This window comes from Onychostoma macrolepis, chromosome 18, assembly GCF_012432095.1.
Source record: "Onychostoma macrolepis isolate SWU-2019 chromosome 18, ASM1243209v1, whole genome shotgun sequence".
Lineage (NCBI taxonomy): Eukaryota > Metazoa > Chordata > Actinopteri > Cypriniformes > Cyprinidae > Onychostoma > Onychostoma macrolepis.
Window position 1 is genome coordinate 6,505,808 of NC_081172.1, and position 19,230 is coordinate 6,525,037.

Sequence of the window (19,230 nt, forward strand, 5' to 3'; positions counted from 1 at the left end):
ACTTTTATTGCTGAAAGGTTGCTCTTTCTGCTCGGAAGACTTAAAGTCAGCATGAAATCAAAATTGATGTTTGGGGTGGGGTGGTACTTTTTGGTACATGTTCCTGGTCTTATTGTGCATAATTCAACAGGGTGCATTATTCTAAATGAACAAAAAATAAATAGTTTTTGTGATCTTTATCAAAGTAATATTTTGCTCTGCCTCTGAAACAACTTTTTTGGCTGACATAACCTATTTGATAGTGTTAACCAATGAATACAAAAAAACTTTAGTATTGAAATGCTCCCATATTCAATGAGAAAAACAAAAGTAAGGAAGGACTTACTTTTGCAGTTGATAGTATGGTGAAAATTGGAAGTAATATGGGTTGCAAATGCCATTTCATGTTGGTCATTCTCAGATACTGTACATACACTACCATTCAGCCATATCACCCTGCAGCCCAAGACCGGTTGCCCATGGAAGCTAAGCAGGGCTGAGCCTGGTCAGTACCTGGATGGGAGACCTCCTGGGAAAACTAGGTAGCTGTTGGTAGAGGTGTTAGTGAGGCCAGCAGGGGGTGCTCACCCTGTGGTCCGTGTGGGTCCTAACGCCCCAGTATAGTGATGGGGACACTATACTGTCAAAAGAGCACCGTCTTTCGGATGAGACGTTAAACTGAGGTCCTGACTCTCTGTGGTCATTAAAAATCCCATGACACTCATCGTAAAGAGTAGGGGTGTAACCCCGGTGTCCTGGCCAAATTCCCGCCACTGGCCCTTGTCAATCATGGCCTCCTAATAATCCCCATCCACTTGATTGGCTCTATCGCTCTCTCCTCTCCACCTGTAGCTGGTGTGTGGTGAGCGCACTGGCGCCGTTGTCCTGTGGCTGCCGTCGCATCATCCAAGTGGATGCTGCACACTGGTGGTGGTTGAGGAGAGACCCCCCACATGATTGTAAAGCGCTTTGGGTGTATAGCAATACACAATAAAAGCGCTATATAAATGCTTCATTCATTCATTCATTCATTCATTCAAAGGTTTAGGGTCAGAAAGGAATATGTATTTTTTTTTTTTTAAATGTTTAATATTGCATTTATTTGATCAAAAATAATGTAAAATACAGAAATATAATTAGAACTTAAAATAGCTGTTTTATATTTGACCATATTTTAAAATGGAATTTTCAGCATCATTACTCCACTCTTCAGTATCACATGATCCTTCAGAAATCATTCTAATATGCTGATCTGGTGCTTTAAAAACATTTCTTATTATTATTCTTTGAACAAAGTTTTTAAAACGGCGTCTATTTGAAATATTTTGCAATATTATAATTGCCTTTACTCTCATTTACAATTTACAATCTCATTACAAATCTAAATTTAATGCAAGTGTAAAAGTAGCTTAATTTCTTCAAAAAAAACAACAAAAAACTACTTTTTATTTCTAGTAACTTTTTTTATTTTCTAGTAACTTTTTCCTTGTTTCTCCTAAAATTGGTTTGGAGAAATCAAAATAGACAGAACAAAACATATTTTAGGGTATGTAAAATTAATGTTGGCATTAATAATTTCTGGATGTTTGGAGAATTGAGTTAAAAAAGTTTAAATTTAAATATTTATTATGACTTTTGCTTGTTGACTTTTTTGATTGTAGATAAATCTGTGACATTGAGATATCTTTTAAAACTCAAGAAGAGATGTAAGTTTTTTCTTTTTCTTTTTTTTTCTTTTTAGACTCCATTTGATCTCCTGTCAGTCTAATTGCTTTCTAGAAGAAACATACTCGGTTACTGTCGTAACCTCGGTTCCCTGAGATACGGAACGAGTACTGCTTCTTGATAAAGACGCATATGGAAAAAAGCCTTTTTTCTCCTGAACTGAAGCCTTATTCGATCACGCAGTGAAATTGCTCAACCATTGGTTCATGCAGTGTGTAAAATATGAACCAATGGGTCGGCAGCGGAGCTGCACGAGCTTATGGCGACGAAGCCCGCCAGAGCCTGCAAAAATGGGCGGAGCTATCTGGCTATATAAGCGGCCGTTTCGCCATAGGATCCTCAGGTTATTTCGACTGAAGCGACGACTGAAGCGACCTGTAAGGCCGGTACGTCCAGGTTTTAAAACCTAGCAAATGTGGACGGCGAGGCCCAGCAGGCCGTCGCACAAATCTCTGTAATAGACACACCGCCAGACCACACCCATGATGAGGCGATGCCTCTGGTGGAATGGGCTCGTACTCCAATGGGGCATTGCAGGCCCAAGGAAGAGTACGCCAGCGTAACGGCATCCACTATCCACTTAGAGAGTCTCTACTTCGTGACCGGATGCCCTTTGGTGCGATTATCGATGGTAATAAAGAGCTGTTCCGTCCGTCTAAAAGAGACGGAATGCTCAAAGTAAATCCTCAAAGCTCTGACAGGGCAGAGCAAGGATAACTCCCGGTCCTCTTCAGAAGGAGGAAGCACGGAGCGTGTGATGACCTGAGCTCTGAATGGAGTGGAAAGCACCATGGGTACGTAACCATGCCTTGGTTTCAGGACGACCTTGGAGTCGTTGGGCCCGAATTCCAGGCAGGCACGGCTAATCGAGAGCACCTGTAGGTCTCCTACTCGCTTAACCGACGCTAGTGCTAGAAGCAGAGCAGTCTTTAGCGACAGTGACTGAAAGTTCGTAGACTTTAGCGGCTCAAAGGGAGGGCCTTTCAGGGCCCTCAACACAGTGGGCAAATCCCATGTAGGGACGGTGAGGGGCCGAGGCGGATTCAGCCTCTTGGCTCCCCTCAGAAAGCGGACAACTGAGTTGTTCCTGCCCACTGACTGGCTTGCTATAGGGGCATGGAAGGCCGCTGGAACATGGAACCCGTGGTTTCAACCAGCGTTGAAGGGGCCGCATGTGAAGCAGGCCCAGCTGTAGCACTGGCGATGCTGCGCCCATGAGGCCCAGCATCCTCTGAAATTATTTGATAGGGCGAGCGGTGCCGCTCTTGAAGGAGGCTGTGAATTTCTGTATAGCCAGAGCGCGTTCTGGTGCGACAACTGCTCTCATCTGAGCTGAGTCTAGAACTGTTCCCAGGAACGATACGCGCTGGCTGGGGGACAGTGCGCTCTTGGCGAAATTGACCCTGAGCCCCAGGCGCTCTAGGTGGCTGAGGAGAAGGGTTTTGTGTGATAGTAGCTCCACCTCTGACTGGGCCAGAACAAGCCAGTCGTCGAGGTAGTTGAGAATGCGGATTCCCATTTGTCTAAGAGGGGAAAGAGCCGCGTCAATGCATTTCATAAAAGTGCGGGAGGCCAGGAACAGTCCAAAGGGAAGGACCGTGTACTGATAAGCCACTCCCTCGAAGGCGAATCTCAAGAATTGTCTGTGATGGGGGGCTATCTAGATTTGAAAGTATGCGTCTTTCAGGTCCAGAGAAAAGAACCAGTCCTCTGTGCGAATCTGCGAGAGTATCTGCTTCAGCATGATCACCCTGAACGACCATCCTGAATGAGGGCGTGATTCAGGCGTCTGAGATCGAGGATGGGCCGGAGGCCACCATCCTTTTTGGGGATGAGGAAGTAATGGCTGTAGAAGCCTGACTCGCTCTGAGCTGGAGGGACCCTTTCTATAGCTCCTTTTTCCATCAGAGTCATCACCTCGTGGGCGTTCTCGCTTTGCACCGAGGTGGAGACCACGCCACTGAAGCGCGGGGGTCTTTGAGTGAATTGGTGTGAATAACCTCATTTTATTATCCCCATAACCCACTCTGACACTCTGGGGATGGCCTGCAGATCAGGAAGACGTCGGAGGCGCGGGGTCCAACGCTATCTTAGGTTGGGGGCCCTGGCGCTTTAGAAAGGGGTGGCGTCTAACTGAGCGGGAACACCCTCGCGTCTGCTGAGTCTTGGCAGGCTGAGGGGCGGGGTCGGCAGGTGCAGGCTGCTGATTCGGCATATGCTTAGGCCAGCTAGAAGCAGCTGTGGAGCTGGAGCGCTTTGGCAGGAAGTGTCCCATGGCCTGTGACGACTTCTGTGCCTCTGTGAAGCGCTCAGCAAACCCTTCGACTGCAGGTCCAAAGAGGCCGTCAACCATAGTGAGGGTGGATGAAGAGGAAGTACGGAGGCGAGCGGAGTAGGGGGAGTGCCATGATCTCGTGAGCTCATCGTGAACTTCGGGGAAGAACGGCGAGGATCGCTGGCGAGTGGTCTGACGGCGCCCCGGCAGGAACCACTCGTCCAAACGGCTGCGAGAGGGCTCCTCTGGTGGAGACCACTCCAATCCCACTCTCAACCACTTTTGAGAGGACACGGAGAAGTTCGGCATCCATCCCGGCTTTGGCGGTGCTGGGTGCGGATGAAGGCTGGAGGGCGGGGTCAGTTACCGAGCCCGACAGCTCCTCTGCGTCCGAAGCTGCCAATGACATGCTGTCATCGGCCAGCTCTTCGTCACTCCCACCGAACGAGACCAGATCGCTTGCGCTGGCAGAGGGACGCTGGTGAGGTTGGAAAAAGAGGATGGGAGAAACCTCCCTGTGTAGCGAGAGCGAGGCACGCGGGATCTGAGCCAAAGTGAACTCACTCTCAGCCGGGCACTGAGATCCTCTGCCCCGCTGTTTTTTCCTCACAGGTCCCTGGAAGGAAGAAAACGGGAGGGAGCGAGGGGCGGAGTCGCTTTCTGAAAAGAAAGCTATCTGCGAGCGCAGAGAGGCGTGACTGATGTTCTCGCAGTGAGAAAAATCAGACCCAACGAGCGCGGCGTCCGCAAGAGATTTCCCCGGGCAGGAAACGCACTTGCTGTGGCCTTCATCGGCAACTATGGCAGACCAATCGCTGCAGCGATCAGGGAGTCCCGCCTCGCTGTATATAAACCGCAGCTACCTGCCGTTTTGTCATTCTCCGCATATCTCTTCTCCGTGCACTAAGGCAAGGAGGGCAATGTTTGTGAGATACCTCACTTCATGTTATCAGAGAACCGGGGTTACGTCAGTAACCTAACGTTCTCTTTCTAACATTCGTTCGGTATCTCACTATGGGATATATACCACTCCCGTATTGCCGATATGCTGACGAAGCAGACTGAAGAAAGAGTAGGTTATTATCTGAATCATACACCCCGACTGAGGTGAAACAGAATGCAAGAGGAATTCTCCCCTTAATAAATTGCATTATACCCCCTGACTACTCACTCCCAGAACTGTGTGGGCCAGAGATGGTTCTGTCACATCCAGTCTGTAGAAACGAGCAAATGTGTGCGGAGAAGACGATGCGAAGAGATCTATGGCGGCACGGCCGAATCTCTTCCACACCCTGAGAATCACTTGGGGGTGGAGTCTCCACTCCCCGTACAGAGGATTCCTCCTGGACAGTAAGTCTGCTCCCCTGTTCATTATTCATGGAACGTGTGTCGCTCTCCAATGACGGAGAGCGTTCATGCATTCTGGTGAGATGCGCACTCTGCGGCTGAGATGGCTCTTTGGGCGAATGCCCTGTGACGCTGTCCAGTTCTGAAAATCCCTCATTCACAGCTGTCCCAGGGGAACCACTGACAGTGTTGAGGCCATCAGACCCAGTAGCCGAAGACACATTCTGAAAGAGACTGATCTCCCTCGTTGAAAAAGGGAGAGGCAGCTGTGAAATGTCTTGATGCGATCCTCTGATAGGAAAGCTCGAAACGTCACTGAATTCAACCTGAGACCCAAGTAGACTATTTCCTGTGCAGGAGTTAGACAACTCTTCGTCTGGTTTATTTTGAAACCTAGTCTCTCCAGATGCATCACTAGTGTGTCCGTATCGCTCTCTGCTTGCCTCGGGGACGGCGCACAGATGAGCAGGTCGTCCAGATATTATGCAACTCTGATCCCTCCACTCCTCAATGGCATCAGAGCCGCTTCCACACACTTGCTGAAAACCCTGGGGGCCAAAGCGAGGCCAAAGGGAATTCTTGTATACTCGTATGCTGTGCCCTGATAAGCAAACCTCAGATATTTCCTGTGAGCAGGAAAAATATCTATGTGAAAATATGCGTCCTGGAGGTCCACTGAGGTGAACCAATCTCCCTGACGAATACTCTGACACAACGTTCTGAGCGACAGCATTTTGAATTTGTATTTTCTGAGGTGTTTGTTGAGGACCCGTAAATCCAAAATGGGACGGAGACCTCCCCCTCTTTTGGGAATCACAAAGTACCGGGAGTAAAAACCTATGTGGCTTCTCTCGTTGGAATCACTCTTATCACTCCTTTTCTCATTAAAGAGGATATTTCTTCCTCTAAAACCTGAGCTGCTTCCCCTTGGGCCACTGAGATTACCACTCCATTGAACATAGGAGGTTTTACAGCGAATTGAAGTCTGTAACCCCTGTCTATCGTGGTTAAAACCCAGGGATGAACTGCACATGCGCGCCAGTTCGCTGCCTGAGCTGCGAGTGGGCCCTTCTCGTCTTCGCTCATTAGCGGTGTTGCAGCACACTCTAGTGGCGAAGGAGGGGAATGCCGCTCCAGTAAAGGAGTAAGATTCGTCTTTATTTGTGATTGTTTTAATTTTTTGTGATCCTTCTTTATTTTTATCCCACTCTGCGCCCTCAGCCCTTGGCCTGGATGTGTCAGAGAAAACTTTATTTGTGATGGGATGCTTGCAAACTTTTGTCCTTCCTCCCTCGGAACAAACCTCGTAGGTGGAGTGAGAGACAATTCTTTGGGGGGCACCAAAAGAACATTACATTTACATTTACATTTAGTCATTTAGCAGACGCTTTTATCCAAAGCGACTTACAATTGGGGAATACATCGAGCGATTAATCTTGAAGAGGCAATCAGACATACGAAGTGCTTGCAACACCAAGTCTCAGACATTGTTCAAATAAATACAAACTACCAAAGGAAGGAATAAGTAAAGATAATTTTTTTTTTTTTTTTTTTTTAAGTTTAGGATGAAGTCAAGTGCTGTCGAAAGAGATGAGTTTTCAGTTGTTGCTTGAAGATTGACAGGGATCCAGCATTCCGGATAGAGGTGGGAAGATCGCTCCACCAGCCAGGAATGGTGAATGAGAATGATCTAGAGAGTGATTTTGCGCCTCTCTGTGATGGTATCACGAGGCGTCGCTCACTAGCAGATCTCAGATTTCTGGAGGGGATGTAGTTTGTTAATAGAGAGTGCAAGTAAACGGGTGCTGAGCCAGTGGTTGTTCTATATGCAAGCATCAGTGTCTTGAACTTGATGCGAGCCGTGATTGGTAGCCAGTGCAGGGAGATAAAGAGAGGTGTAACATGGGCTCTTTTGGGCTCGTTGAAGACCAGTCGTGCCGCTGCATTCTGAATCATTTGTAGAGGTTTGACTGTATTAGACGGAAGTCCAGCCAGAAGAGCATTGCAATAGTCCAGCCTAGAAATGACAAGGGCCTGGACAAGAAGTTGTGCAGCATGCTCTGTCAGAAAGGGCCTGATCTTTCTGATGTTATATAGTGCAAACCTGCAAGATCGAGCAGTTTTTGTAATGTGGTCTTTGAAGGTCAGCTGATCATCAAAGATTACACCAAGATTTCTGACCGAAGTTGATGGGGTTATTGTTGATGAACCTAACTGGATCGTGAAGTCATGCTGTAGAGTCGGAGTGGCAGGGAGGACAAGAAGCTCAGTCTTTGCCAGGTTGAGCTGCAGGTGATGTTCTTTCATCCATGCCGAGATGTCCGCCAGGCAACCTGAGATCCTTGCAGTTACCGTTGGATCATCTGGTTGAAAAGAGAGGTAGAGCTGTGTGTCATCAGCGTAGCAATGGTATGAGAATCCATGTGCCTGTATGATGGGACCCAGTGATGTAGTGTATGTGGAGAAGAGGAGGGTTCAAGAACTGATCCCTGAGGAACCCCAGTGACCAGTGTATGTGCTTTGGATACCTCACCTCCCAGGCCACCCTGAAAGACCTACCAGTGAGATAGGATTCAAACCAGCGAAGTGGAATGCCAGAGATGCCCAGTGATGAGAGGGTGGACAGGAGTATCTGATGATTGACAGTGTCAAAAGCGGCAGATAGGTCCAGCAGAATGAGGACTGATGATTTGGAATGGGCTTTTGCAATTCGCAGGGCTTCAGTGACCGAGAGAAGCGCAGTCTCAGTTGAATGGCCCCTCCTGAAACCTGACTGTTTAGCATCCAGTTTGTCGTTCTGTGAAAGAAACAGTGAGACTTGGTTGAAGACAACTCGTTCAAGTGTTTTCGCTATGAGCGGAAGGAGAGAGACAGGTCTGTAGTTTTCTATAAGAGAAGTGTTTAATGTAGGTTTTTTGAGCAGTGGGGTTACCCGAGCCTGCTTGAACGCAATGGGGAAGTTACCTGTGAGTAGGGATGTGTTGATGATGTGTGTGAGTGCAGGTAAGAGTGTGGGTGAGATTGCTTGGAGAAGGTGTGAGGGGATTGGGTCAAGAGGACATGTTGTAGGATGGTTGGAGAGGAGAAGCTTGGATACTTCAGCTTCAGTGAGTGGACAGAAAGAAAAGATGGGAGTTTTAGCAGTGGATGTGGTAGGGTGAGGGTCCTGTGTGCGTGGAGGTGAAAACTGACCACTGATTGATCTAGTTTTGTCTGTAAAGAAAGTGGCAAAGTCATCAGCTGTAATAGAGGTGGAGGGAGGAGGTGGAGGGGGACAGAGGAGGGAATTAAATGTTCTGAAGAGATTACGCATGTCTGGAGCGCTGTCGATCTTGTTGCGGAAATGTGAGGATTTGGCAGTGTGGACTTTAGCAGAGAAGGATGTGAGCATAGACTGGTACCTACTGAGGTCCGACAGATCGTTTGATTTGCGCCATTTTCTCTCTGCCGCTCTGAGTGTAGTCCGATGTTCACGAAGAACCTCGGATAACCAGGGGTTGGAAGGAGCAGCCCGTGCGGGCCTAGAGGAGAGAGGACAAATGTCGTCTAGACAAGAGGTTAAGGTAGAGCATAAAGTCTCAGTAGCTGCGTTTACATCCAGAGATGAGAAATGGGTGGGTGAAGGAAGAGAGGAGGATACCACAGAGGAAAGATGGGAAGGAGAAAGGGAGCGCAGGTTTCGTCTAAAAGTAACTGGTAGGGGGGTTGGTGGCACAGGAGAAGCAAAGTGTAATGTAAATGTAATGAAGAAATGGTCCAGTATGTAGCGGTTGTACCAGAATGTTATCTGCAGTACAATTGCGTGTGTAAATTAAGTCAAGTTGGTTGCCTGATTTGTGCGTGCTAGTAGTGGTAAGGCGTTTGAGATCAAACGAAGCTAGGAGTGCATGGAAGTCTGTAGCATAAGGCTTGTCTAGGTGAATGTTGAAATCACCAAAGACTAGGAGTGGAGTGCCATCCTCCACGAAGAGGACAGCAGCCCGTCCAGCTCCTCTAGGAAGGTGGCTAGAATTTGGCTAGGGGACGGTAAATGACCACGATCTGGAGTTTTATCGGAGCTGATACAGTAATGGCATGAGATTCAAATGAGTTGTAATTGCATAGGGAAGAGCGGGTTGAGTATTTCCAATTGTTAGAAATGAGCAGACCAGTGCCTCCACCCCGCCAACTTGCCGGGGGTGTGAGAGAAAGAGATTAGTAGAGAGAGCAGCTGGGGTTGCTGAGTCTTCTGGACGAATCCAGGTCTCAGTCAAGCCCAAGATGCTGAGCGTGGATTTTAAAGAAAAGCAGAAATGAAGTCAGCTTTGTTGACAGCTGACTGACAATTCCAGAGACCCACAGAGAAGGAAAGAGGTGTAGTGAAGGAGGTAGAGATAAGGCGCAGGTTAGCAGGATTACGTTGCCGTCTGCGTGGGACGTTAGAGCGTGGTTGAGAGAGAACCGGAATAGTTTGGAAACACATGATAGAGGTGGCAGGAAAGAGGATGGAAACGGAGAGTGTGTAAGGAAGGGGAAAAAGAAAAGATACTTAAGTGTGTCGCTCGGAGTCGTTGCTCGGTTAAAGTCGCGCAGGAAAAGTCGATGGTCTTTACCCTCGTCTGTCTTCACACGAGGAGGCTGAACGCTTCGCTGATGCTTCCGCGTCAGCGCTCGGACCTCTGATAAATACAGCCTAACACACTACCGTGAAAACAGCTGTGGCCGGCTTCTGATTGGCCCAGCCAATAGCCTTGTGCAAATAACTCAAGACGAAACTAACACTTCGCTAGCAAGGAGCACTGAAAATGATCCAGGTTCCTTCTTAGCCGAGGTGCAAATTATTATAATTAACAGAAAGTGCAATCAAACAACGAAACCTCAACGAAAATGCAGAATAGAAATAGAAGGGAAACGAAAGTATTCCTTCCCAACAGCAGGTAAATAATTTAAACAACAGATCTATGACTAAGTATCGCAACACTTACGAGCTGCTGTCCGTCTCTTCTGGTGAATATTCGGCTTCTCCCGACTTGTAATAGCGAACAGGCAGTTTAAATACTTTTACAGTCGCTGTGGCCGGCTTCTGATTGGCCCAGCCAATAGCCTTGTGCAAATAACTCAAGACGAAACTAACACTTCGCTAGCAAGGAGCACTGAAAATGATCCAGGTTCCTTCTTAGCCGAGGTGCAAATTATTATAATTAACAGAAAGTGCAATCAAACAACGAAACCTCAACGAAAATGCAGAATAGAAATAGAAGGGAAACGAAAGTATTCCTTCCCAACAGCAGGTAAATAATTTAAACAACAGATCTATGACTAAGTATCGCAACACTTACGAGCTGCTGTCCGTCTCTTCTGGTGAATATTCGCTTCTCCCGACTTGTAATAGCGAACAGGCAGTTTAAATACTTTTACAGTCGCTGTGGTCGGCTTCTGATTGGCCCAGCCAATAGCCTTGTGCAAATAACTCAAGACTAAACTAACACTTCGCTAGCAAGGAGCACTGAAAATGATCCAGGTTCCTTCTTAGCCGAGGTGCAAATTATTATAATTAACAGAAAGTGCAATCAAACAACGAAACCTCAACGAAAATGCAGAATAGAAATAGAAGGAAACGAAAGTATTCCTTCCCAACAGCAGGTAAATAATTTAAACAACAGATCTATGACTAAGTATCGCAACACTTACGAGCTGCTGTCCGTCTCTTCTGGTGAATATTCGCTTCTCCCGACTTGTAATAGCGAACAGGCAGTTTAAATACTTTTACAGTCGCTGTGGTCGGCTTCTGATTGGCCCAGCCAATAGCCTTGTGCAAATAACTCAAGACGAAACTAACACTTCGCTAGCAAGGAGCACTGAAAATGATCCAGGTTCCTTCTTAGCCGAGGTGCAAATTATTATAATTAACAGAAAGTGCAATCAAACAACGAAACCTCAACGAAAATGCAGAATAGAAATAGAAGGAAACGAAAGTATTCCTTCCCAACAGCAGGTAAATAATTTAAACAACAGATCTATGACTAAGTATCGCAACACTTACGAGCTGCTGTCCGCCTCTTCTGGTGAATATTCGCTTCTCCCGACTTGTAATAGCGAACAGGCAGTTTAAATACTTTTACAGTCGCTGTGGTCGGCTTCTGATTGGCCCAGCCAATAGCCTTGTGCAAATAACTCAAGACGAAACTAACACTTCGCTAGCAAGGAGCACTGAAAATGATCCAGGTTCCTTCTTAGCCGAGGTGCAAATTATTATAATTAACAGAAAGTGCAATCAAACAACGAAACCTCAACGAAAATGCAGAATAGAAATAGAAGGAAACGAAAGTATTCCTTCCCAACAGCAGGTAAATAATTTAAACAACAGATCTATGACTAAGTATCGCAACACTTACGAGCTGCTGTCCGTCTCTTCTGGTGAATATTCGGCTTCTCCCGAACATGGGCCACTTCCCCGCAAACATTGGACTTTGAACTGACCGCACGCGTCCATTCTACACTTAAATTCCTTCTCCTTTTTCCCGCGGGAGGGAGAACGGAATCGTTCTGCAGGGATGGGACAGAGAAACCCTGGGTGCTGTCTCCAAACCCTTCCTGATGCCAAGCTGACATCTCAGGTCGCCCGCCTCTTTTTGTTTCCCTGAGGGGCTGCCGACCGGTGTTTCGCTGCTGCGGCTGCGAAAGACTGCTTTGGTTTCACGAAACCGGGTTTTGACTGAGGACCTGCGTTTCCCGGCTGTTGCGGTGGATCAGGACGGGAAGGCTGATAATCAGAATGTCCCCCTCTCCCTGAAGGTCTGAAGTTCGGTCGGCTCGGGTGATAAGGCCGAGCTGACGGCTTTCTGGGGAGACAGACCTCGAATGCCTCTCCCTCCTTTTTCCGCAGGTCACATTGCTGACGCATCGCTGTTACTGTCGCGCCGAACATGGCCTTTGGATCAATAGGGGCATCCAAAAACTCCACCTTCTCTTTGTCAGAGAGGCCTGACAAACCGAGCCATAGCGATCTCTCTCCCACAACCGCTAAGCCCATACTCCGACCGCAGCTTTGAACTGCTCCGCGGGACGTGCGCAGGTTTAAATCTGCAATAACACATATCTCCTCCCAGATCGCTGGGTTGGGAGATCCGGAGTCCAGCTGACGCCCCATCTCCTCTAATAACTCTGCTTGGTAGGCAGTAAGGAGGGACGTCGGGTTCAGAGCACGAACGGCCAGTGCCGATGACTTATAGATCTTTTGAAAAACAGAGGCGGCGAAGCGCTCTGTTTTCCATGGCAGCGAGGCTCCGGTTGAAGAGAGCGCTGCCCGGCGACCTGGGTGCAAGTGATTAGCTACAGACGATTCGATAGGGGGAGGGTCCGCCATCCCCACATCCTCCATACCCTGAACATCTAGCCTCGAGAAGCCCTTAACAGGCACTCGGTGGGAAAAAGGCTTGTCCCAAAACCTCTTCATTTCAGCCACACAAGCGGGGACGGCTGGAATAAACTGCCTCGATGGAGGGAGACGTGACGGAAGTCTCTTTCCATCATACAGATCTCTTTCAGCCCCCGGACCTGCCGGTTGGGATGGCCAGTCGATCGACAGACCTCGAGTAGATCCGTGTCCGTCTGTACGGGGGAGGGTGAACTCGCCTCCTGTGCACTCAGCAGACGTGACTGATTCGGGGGAAGAATAGCATCTTCATCATCCTCGTCTTCGAGGATGGCTGATAATACTTCGTCCTTGTCATCTTCCTCTCCCGCTAACGGATCGAACAGCGGGGGAAGGCCTGGCGACACCCTCTCCATCATCTCTCCCCACGAGCTGCTGGCCTGCGGACAGTCCATCGGTTCCTCTCTGGGTTGAGCAGAGGGGCATGGGTCCGAATTACCAGCTACTGCCACGCAGACTCTCCGCTCTCGGGTCTTAACCGAGAACTTCGAGCAGTGAGGACAGCCCTCGGGGTTTGACAGAGCCGCCTGAGCATGTTTCACGCCCAAACAGGAGATGCAGAGGCCGTGTGAATCCTTTGCAGAAATCCACATTCCACAAGCACACGGATGGGGAGGATTACCTTTTCCTCCAGGGCTCTCCGGTTCTTTCGTAGTGGCCATGGGGCCTACACTCTCTTCGTATGGTAAGCCCACCACAACGTGCTAACTAGTACGGAGCTGTGCTACAATAGAGAGCTGTTCTTTTCCTTTCTCTGTTTTGGTGCGTGGTGAGCGCCTCCAAAACTTGGAAAATAAGTATAAAACTTAGAGCAGAAAACTCGCCGTAACACGTTAGTTACCCCACTCTAAGTGAAGCTCAACAAACGTTAGGAATCCTGCGTTTGGGACGTTACCTTGCGGCTCCGTCTGTAAACTGTTGAGCAATGATTCCCTAAGTCTGCTGAGCCAGCTTCCGAAGTCTTCACGGGGAAGAGAGCGAGAATGACAAAACGGCAGGTAGCTGCGGTTTATATACAGGGAGCCGGGACTCCCTAATCGCTGTAGTGATTGGTCTGCCATAGTTGGCAGACGTGGTGTTATTGGTGCTTCCGCGATCGGTCACGCCCGAGGCGTTCCCATAGTGAGATACGAACGAATGTTAGAAAGAGAACCAAGGATCCTATAGCGAAACGGCCGCTTATATAGCCAGATGGCTCCGCCCATTCTGGCGGGCTCTGGCGGATCACTGCGTGATTGAATAAGGCTTCAGTTCAGGAGAAAAAAGGCTTTTTCCCATATGCGAGTGGAGTATCGACAGGTGGAGTATCGACAGGGAACAATAGTTATGTGTTCTGATTTTTCTTGCTTAGGAGAGCTCAAGATGAGAAAATATCCATCAAACACTGCATATGTGTGCTCTCCAACATAAATCTTGATGTTTTAACACATACAGTATCTGCCGGAATGCGATATCGGTTATGTAATCTAATGTATATCAGATGCCACTTATCTGGTGTCATTGGCTCTATTTTCATTGGCGTTATATACAGAAGTCGTATCGTGTCTCGGTTTATTGGTGTTTCATCTTGTTATGTGTGTGTGCGAGTGTATGGGACATCAGCTTGCAGCTTTGTGTGTGTGTGTGTGTGTGGCTTGTAATGAGTGTGCTTGATTACTGAATCTGTGTGTCTGGAGCAGATGCTGCCTTTCGTCCTCCTGTGAATATCCTCACATCAAACGAGAGCAGCCCAGAGGAACTTTCACTCGCATTACACACACGTAATCAACCGTCGGAGCCACACAGTGCTTTTCAAAGCACAGGCCGACACGGAACGCAGTCTAGAACTGCACAGGATGCAATAACGCAGCATAGCGCGACATAACGTGGCACAGCTCTGTGAAATGTGTTTTACAGGCAGATGGGGTTGTCTTGAAACGATCACGTTCTGATGTCTGCGCAAGAGACCAGCAGTTTCATATCAAAGCACGCTGTGTACAGAGGATTTTTAATAAGCCCAGACGGCTCAGTGACATCTGCGTTATATTTTGTTGGTTATTTTTTCTTCGTTCTCTAATGGAGTTGTTAATTCACAACGCATATTCTCATTTAATTGACATGTTATCAGGCTTTGAATGCTTATTTATACTGTTTATGGAAGGAATTAAACTTGTATAAAGGATTTCAAACTGCTATCTGCTTGCAAACAGTGATTTAAAGGTGTGTGATGGTGTGTGGATGTGTGTGTGTGTGTGTGTGTATGTGTGTTCCTATCACAACTTAACAGTTCATGCAAAAATTAAAATTGGCATAATTTACTCACCCTCATGTTATTACAAACTGTATGGCTTTCTTTCTTCCAAAGGTCACAAAAAAGGAAATATTCACACTGCTCTTTTCCATGCAGTGAAAGAGAATGTGTGAAAGGGAACAACTCATGTGTTATATTCTAATTTACATATGAATATTAATGTGATTTTTATATGGGAGAAGATTATTTCATAAAATAGTATGACTTTTTGTTATTTTTAAAAAACTAAATTTTAATTAGTTTTCATTTTATTGCATTTTTCTGCAAAGTTTCTAAATGGGTTGCACTGAACATGCATGAACAATTCCTTTAAAATGCAGATGAATGATTCATCCAAGAATTGGAGAACAAGTATACACTACTATTCAAAACTTAATAATTAATTAATTATTAACTTAATACTTAAGTATTAGTAACACAATAATTAGTGATTATTAATTATTGCTTAATTATGTTTAGCATGCTTTGATGAAAAGCATGATTTATATACAGGTGCTGGTCATATAATTAGAATATCATCAAAAAGTTGATTTATTTCACTAATTCCATTCAAAAAGTGAAACTTGTATATTATATTCATTCATTACACACAGACTGATATATTTCAAATGTTTATTTCTTTTAATTTTGATGATTAGAGCTTACAGCTCATGAAAGTCAAAAATCAGTATCTCAAAATATTAGAATATTACTTAAGACCAATACAAAGAAAGGATTTTTAGAAATCTTGGCCAACTGAAAAGTATGAAAATGAAAAGTATGAGCATGTACAGCACTCAATACTTAGTTGGGGCTCCTTTTGCCTGAATTACTGCAGCAATGCGGCGTGGCATGGAGTCGATCAGTCTGTGGCACTGCTCAGGTGTTATGAGAGCCCAGGTTGCTCTGATAGTGGCCTTCAGCTCATCTGCATTGTTGGGTCTGGTGTCTCTCATCTTCCTCTTGACAATACCCCATAGATTCTCTATGGGGTTCAGGTCAGGCGAGTTTGCTGGCCAATCAAGCACAGTAACACTATGGTCATTGAACCAGCTTTTGGTACCTTTGGCAGTGTGGGCAGGTGCCAAGTCCTGTTGGAAAATGAAATCAGCATCTCCATGAAGCTTGTCAACAGAAGGAAGCATGAAGTGCTCTAAAATTTCCTGGTAGATGGCTGCGTTGACTGTGGACACAGTGGACCAACACCAGCAGATGACATGGCAGCCCAAATCATCACTGACTGTGGAAACTTCACACTGGACTTCAAGCAACATGGATTCTGTGCCTCTCCACTCTTCCTTCAGACTCTGGGACCTTGATTTCCAAATGAAATGTAAAATTTACTTTCATCTGAAAAGAGGACTTTGGACCACTGAGCAACAGTCCAGTTCTTTTTCTCCCCAGCCCAGTTAAGATGCTTCTGACGTTGTCTCTGGTTCAGAAGTGGCTTGGTAGCCCTTTTCCTGAAGACGTCTGAGCGTGGTGACTCTTGATGCACTGACTCCAGCTTCAGTTCTCTCCTTGTGAAGCTTTCACAAGTGTTTGAATCGGCTTTGCTTGACTGTATTCTCAAGCTTGCGGTCATCCCTGTTGCTTGTGCACCTTTTCCTACCCAAATTCTTCCTTCCAGTCAACTTTGCATTTAATATGCTTTGATACAGCACTCTGTAAACAGCCACACCTTTCAGTAATGACCTTCTGTGACTTACCCTCTTTGTGGAGGGTGTTAATGTTCGTCTTCTGGATCATTGCCAAGTCAGCAGTCTTCTCCATTATTGTGGTTTCAAAGAACAAGAGATACCCAGAATTTATACTGTAGAGATGGTCATTTATTCAAACTCAAATGTAAATATTCTAATATTTTGAGATACTGATTTTTGACTTTCATGAGCTGTAAGCTCTAATCATCAAAATTAAAAGAAATAAACATTTGAAATATATCAGTTTGTGTGTAATGAATGAATATAATATACAAGTTTCACTTTTGAATGGAATTAGTGAAATAAAAAACTTTTGATGATATTCTAATTATATGACCAGCACCTGTGTATATATATATACATATATATATATATATATATATATATATATATATATATATATTTATACTTTATGTGTATATGTATGTATGTGTATATGTATGTATGTGTGTGAAACAGGAAGCCATGGCTAGATAATTTCATGTTCATAATCACCTTGGAGTGCTCAAAATTGTGAATATGAATGGGAATATACTTCAGAGATATTTTACTCATAAGAATTTCTAGGTGCCAATAATTGTGTCCAACATGTATTTGAGAAAAACATTTATTTCATAATGATATTTCCATTTTAAATTCTTATTATCCAATGAAAGGTTAGATATTTGTGATTTTTTAAATAAAAGATAAATAGGATTAACAATGCAGATTAATTTTCACAGCCTTCTTTGATCATATTTACCAAGGATGCCGATATTTTTATTATGACTGTGTATATATATATATATATATATATATATATATATATGTATACACACACATCACCCCCACACACACACACATATATATATATATATATATATATATATACTTTCACAATTTACTGTTGCTGTACTTTTGATCAAATACATGCAGTCTTGGTGAGCATAAGAGACAAATCTTGGCAACCCAAACTTTTGAACGCTTTTGAACAGCTGCACATTAAGAATCAATTATGCAAATGAATGCAATTGAACTAAGACCAATTGGAAGCTGGCAAGCTCATAATAATGTCACTGTTAGGTAGATTTTAATTGTCTGTATGACAAAATGACTGTAAATATCCACCGTTTAGATTTTCAGGGAGGTTAGTATAAATGGCTTACAGTATAGTCGTCTCTGCACATAATATCGCAATGGGAGAAATTATATCACAATTTATTTCATTGTAAAAATCACACACTTCACTTTTAATGCTCGCTATTCAATTATTTAAATGATGCCTCAGTAGCGATCATTGAATGGACTGTGATATCCTGTATTGGGGTCACTTTGTCATGATTTGTCTGAGCTGTAATTATAGTGTTGTGTCTGAGTGAGAGTGTGTGGGTGGTCGTGTGTGTGGTGTTTTGCAATCATGAGATAAATGAGTACACACTCGCGTCACAGAGTAATAACCATCGGTGGTGGCTCATCTTTATTGTCCCCAGCAGTGTGTGCTGGCCTTTGTGAAAGGCCACTGGAAAGAGGGAATCTATCCCTAGAGCTCAGTTAGGCCACAGACAGCCCCATAAATCCTCTACTCTAATACTCCCAGATTCGCCTCTATTGGCCAATGCACCAAATTGGATGCTTTGCATTCTCGGCCTGCTTCACTTGAGACACATGCTGTCAGGAGTCTGAACCGCCGACACCCGTTCTGTCTTTCTTTCTGTGATTCTTATTCGTTTGACATCTCAGCCCCTTCTGTTCTCATCTTGATGCATGATTGGATGCACTCATAGATACCAAGGAAGAAATTGTAAAAAAATTATAGAAAAATGAAAAAAAAAAAAGAGAGAATATAGACAATTGTTGATAGACACCAAGAGTATGGTTTTATACAATTATTCAAAAAAAAAAAATGTGGCTCACATTATTTAATTTGTAATGAGAATTGTATTACATTATTATATTAAAATCTCTGACTTTTGCAGACTGACTTTGTTTTCTCTGACTATTTATTTATTTGTTTGTTTGTTTATTTGGTAGGTGGTGTTTTCCTTAGGAGACAATTTTTCTAGATTTAATTTCAGGAAAAAACATTGACATATTAAAGAGATTTTATTCACTTGTCATTTTTATTCACTATATTAAACCTAATTTATTTTTGTGTTTTAAAGATTTTTTTTTTTTTTTTTTAATCATTATTTTAGTTGATTTTGTTTTAAATTTAAAGAGGTTTATGTTTTCAACAAGAAAATAAAAATGTTTTCCAATGGGGCATGATAAAAACAAATTAATTTAAAGTATCAGTCTTGCTCCTCAAATAAATATACCTATTTTTAAGGTATATGAATGCGTATATTTAATCATTTGATTTAATTTATTTGATTATTATAATTTTTTTTTAAATGATTTATTTGACATGGTTTATTTTATAGGTCTAGGTGGTTCATTACACTGATTATTAACATTATTTGTCATTATATTTAATTCTCTTTTTATGTTCAATAAATAAAATATATATTTGATATATTTTTCCATTTGTCTTCCAAAACAC

General features: G+C 44.6%; 1 protein-coding gene across 3 annotated transcripts in view; it reads left to right on the forward strand.

Annotated features, from left to right (window-relative positions):
* Positions 1 to 19,230, forward strand: part of LOC131524152 (voltage-dependent calcium channel subunit alpha-2/delta-1) — a 139,044-nt gene that overhangs the window by 22,888 nt on the left and 96,926 nt on the right. The window lies entirely within an intron of this gene.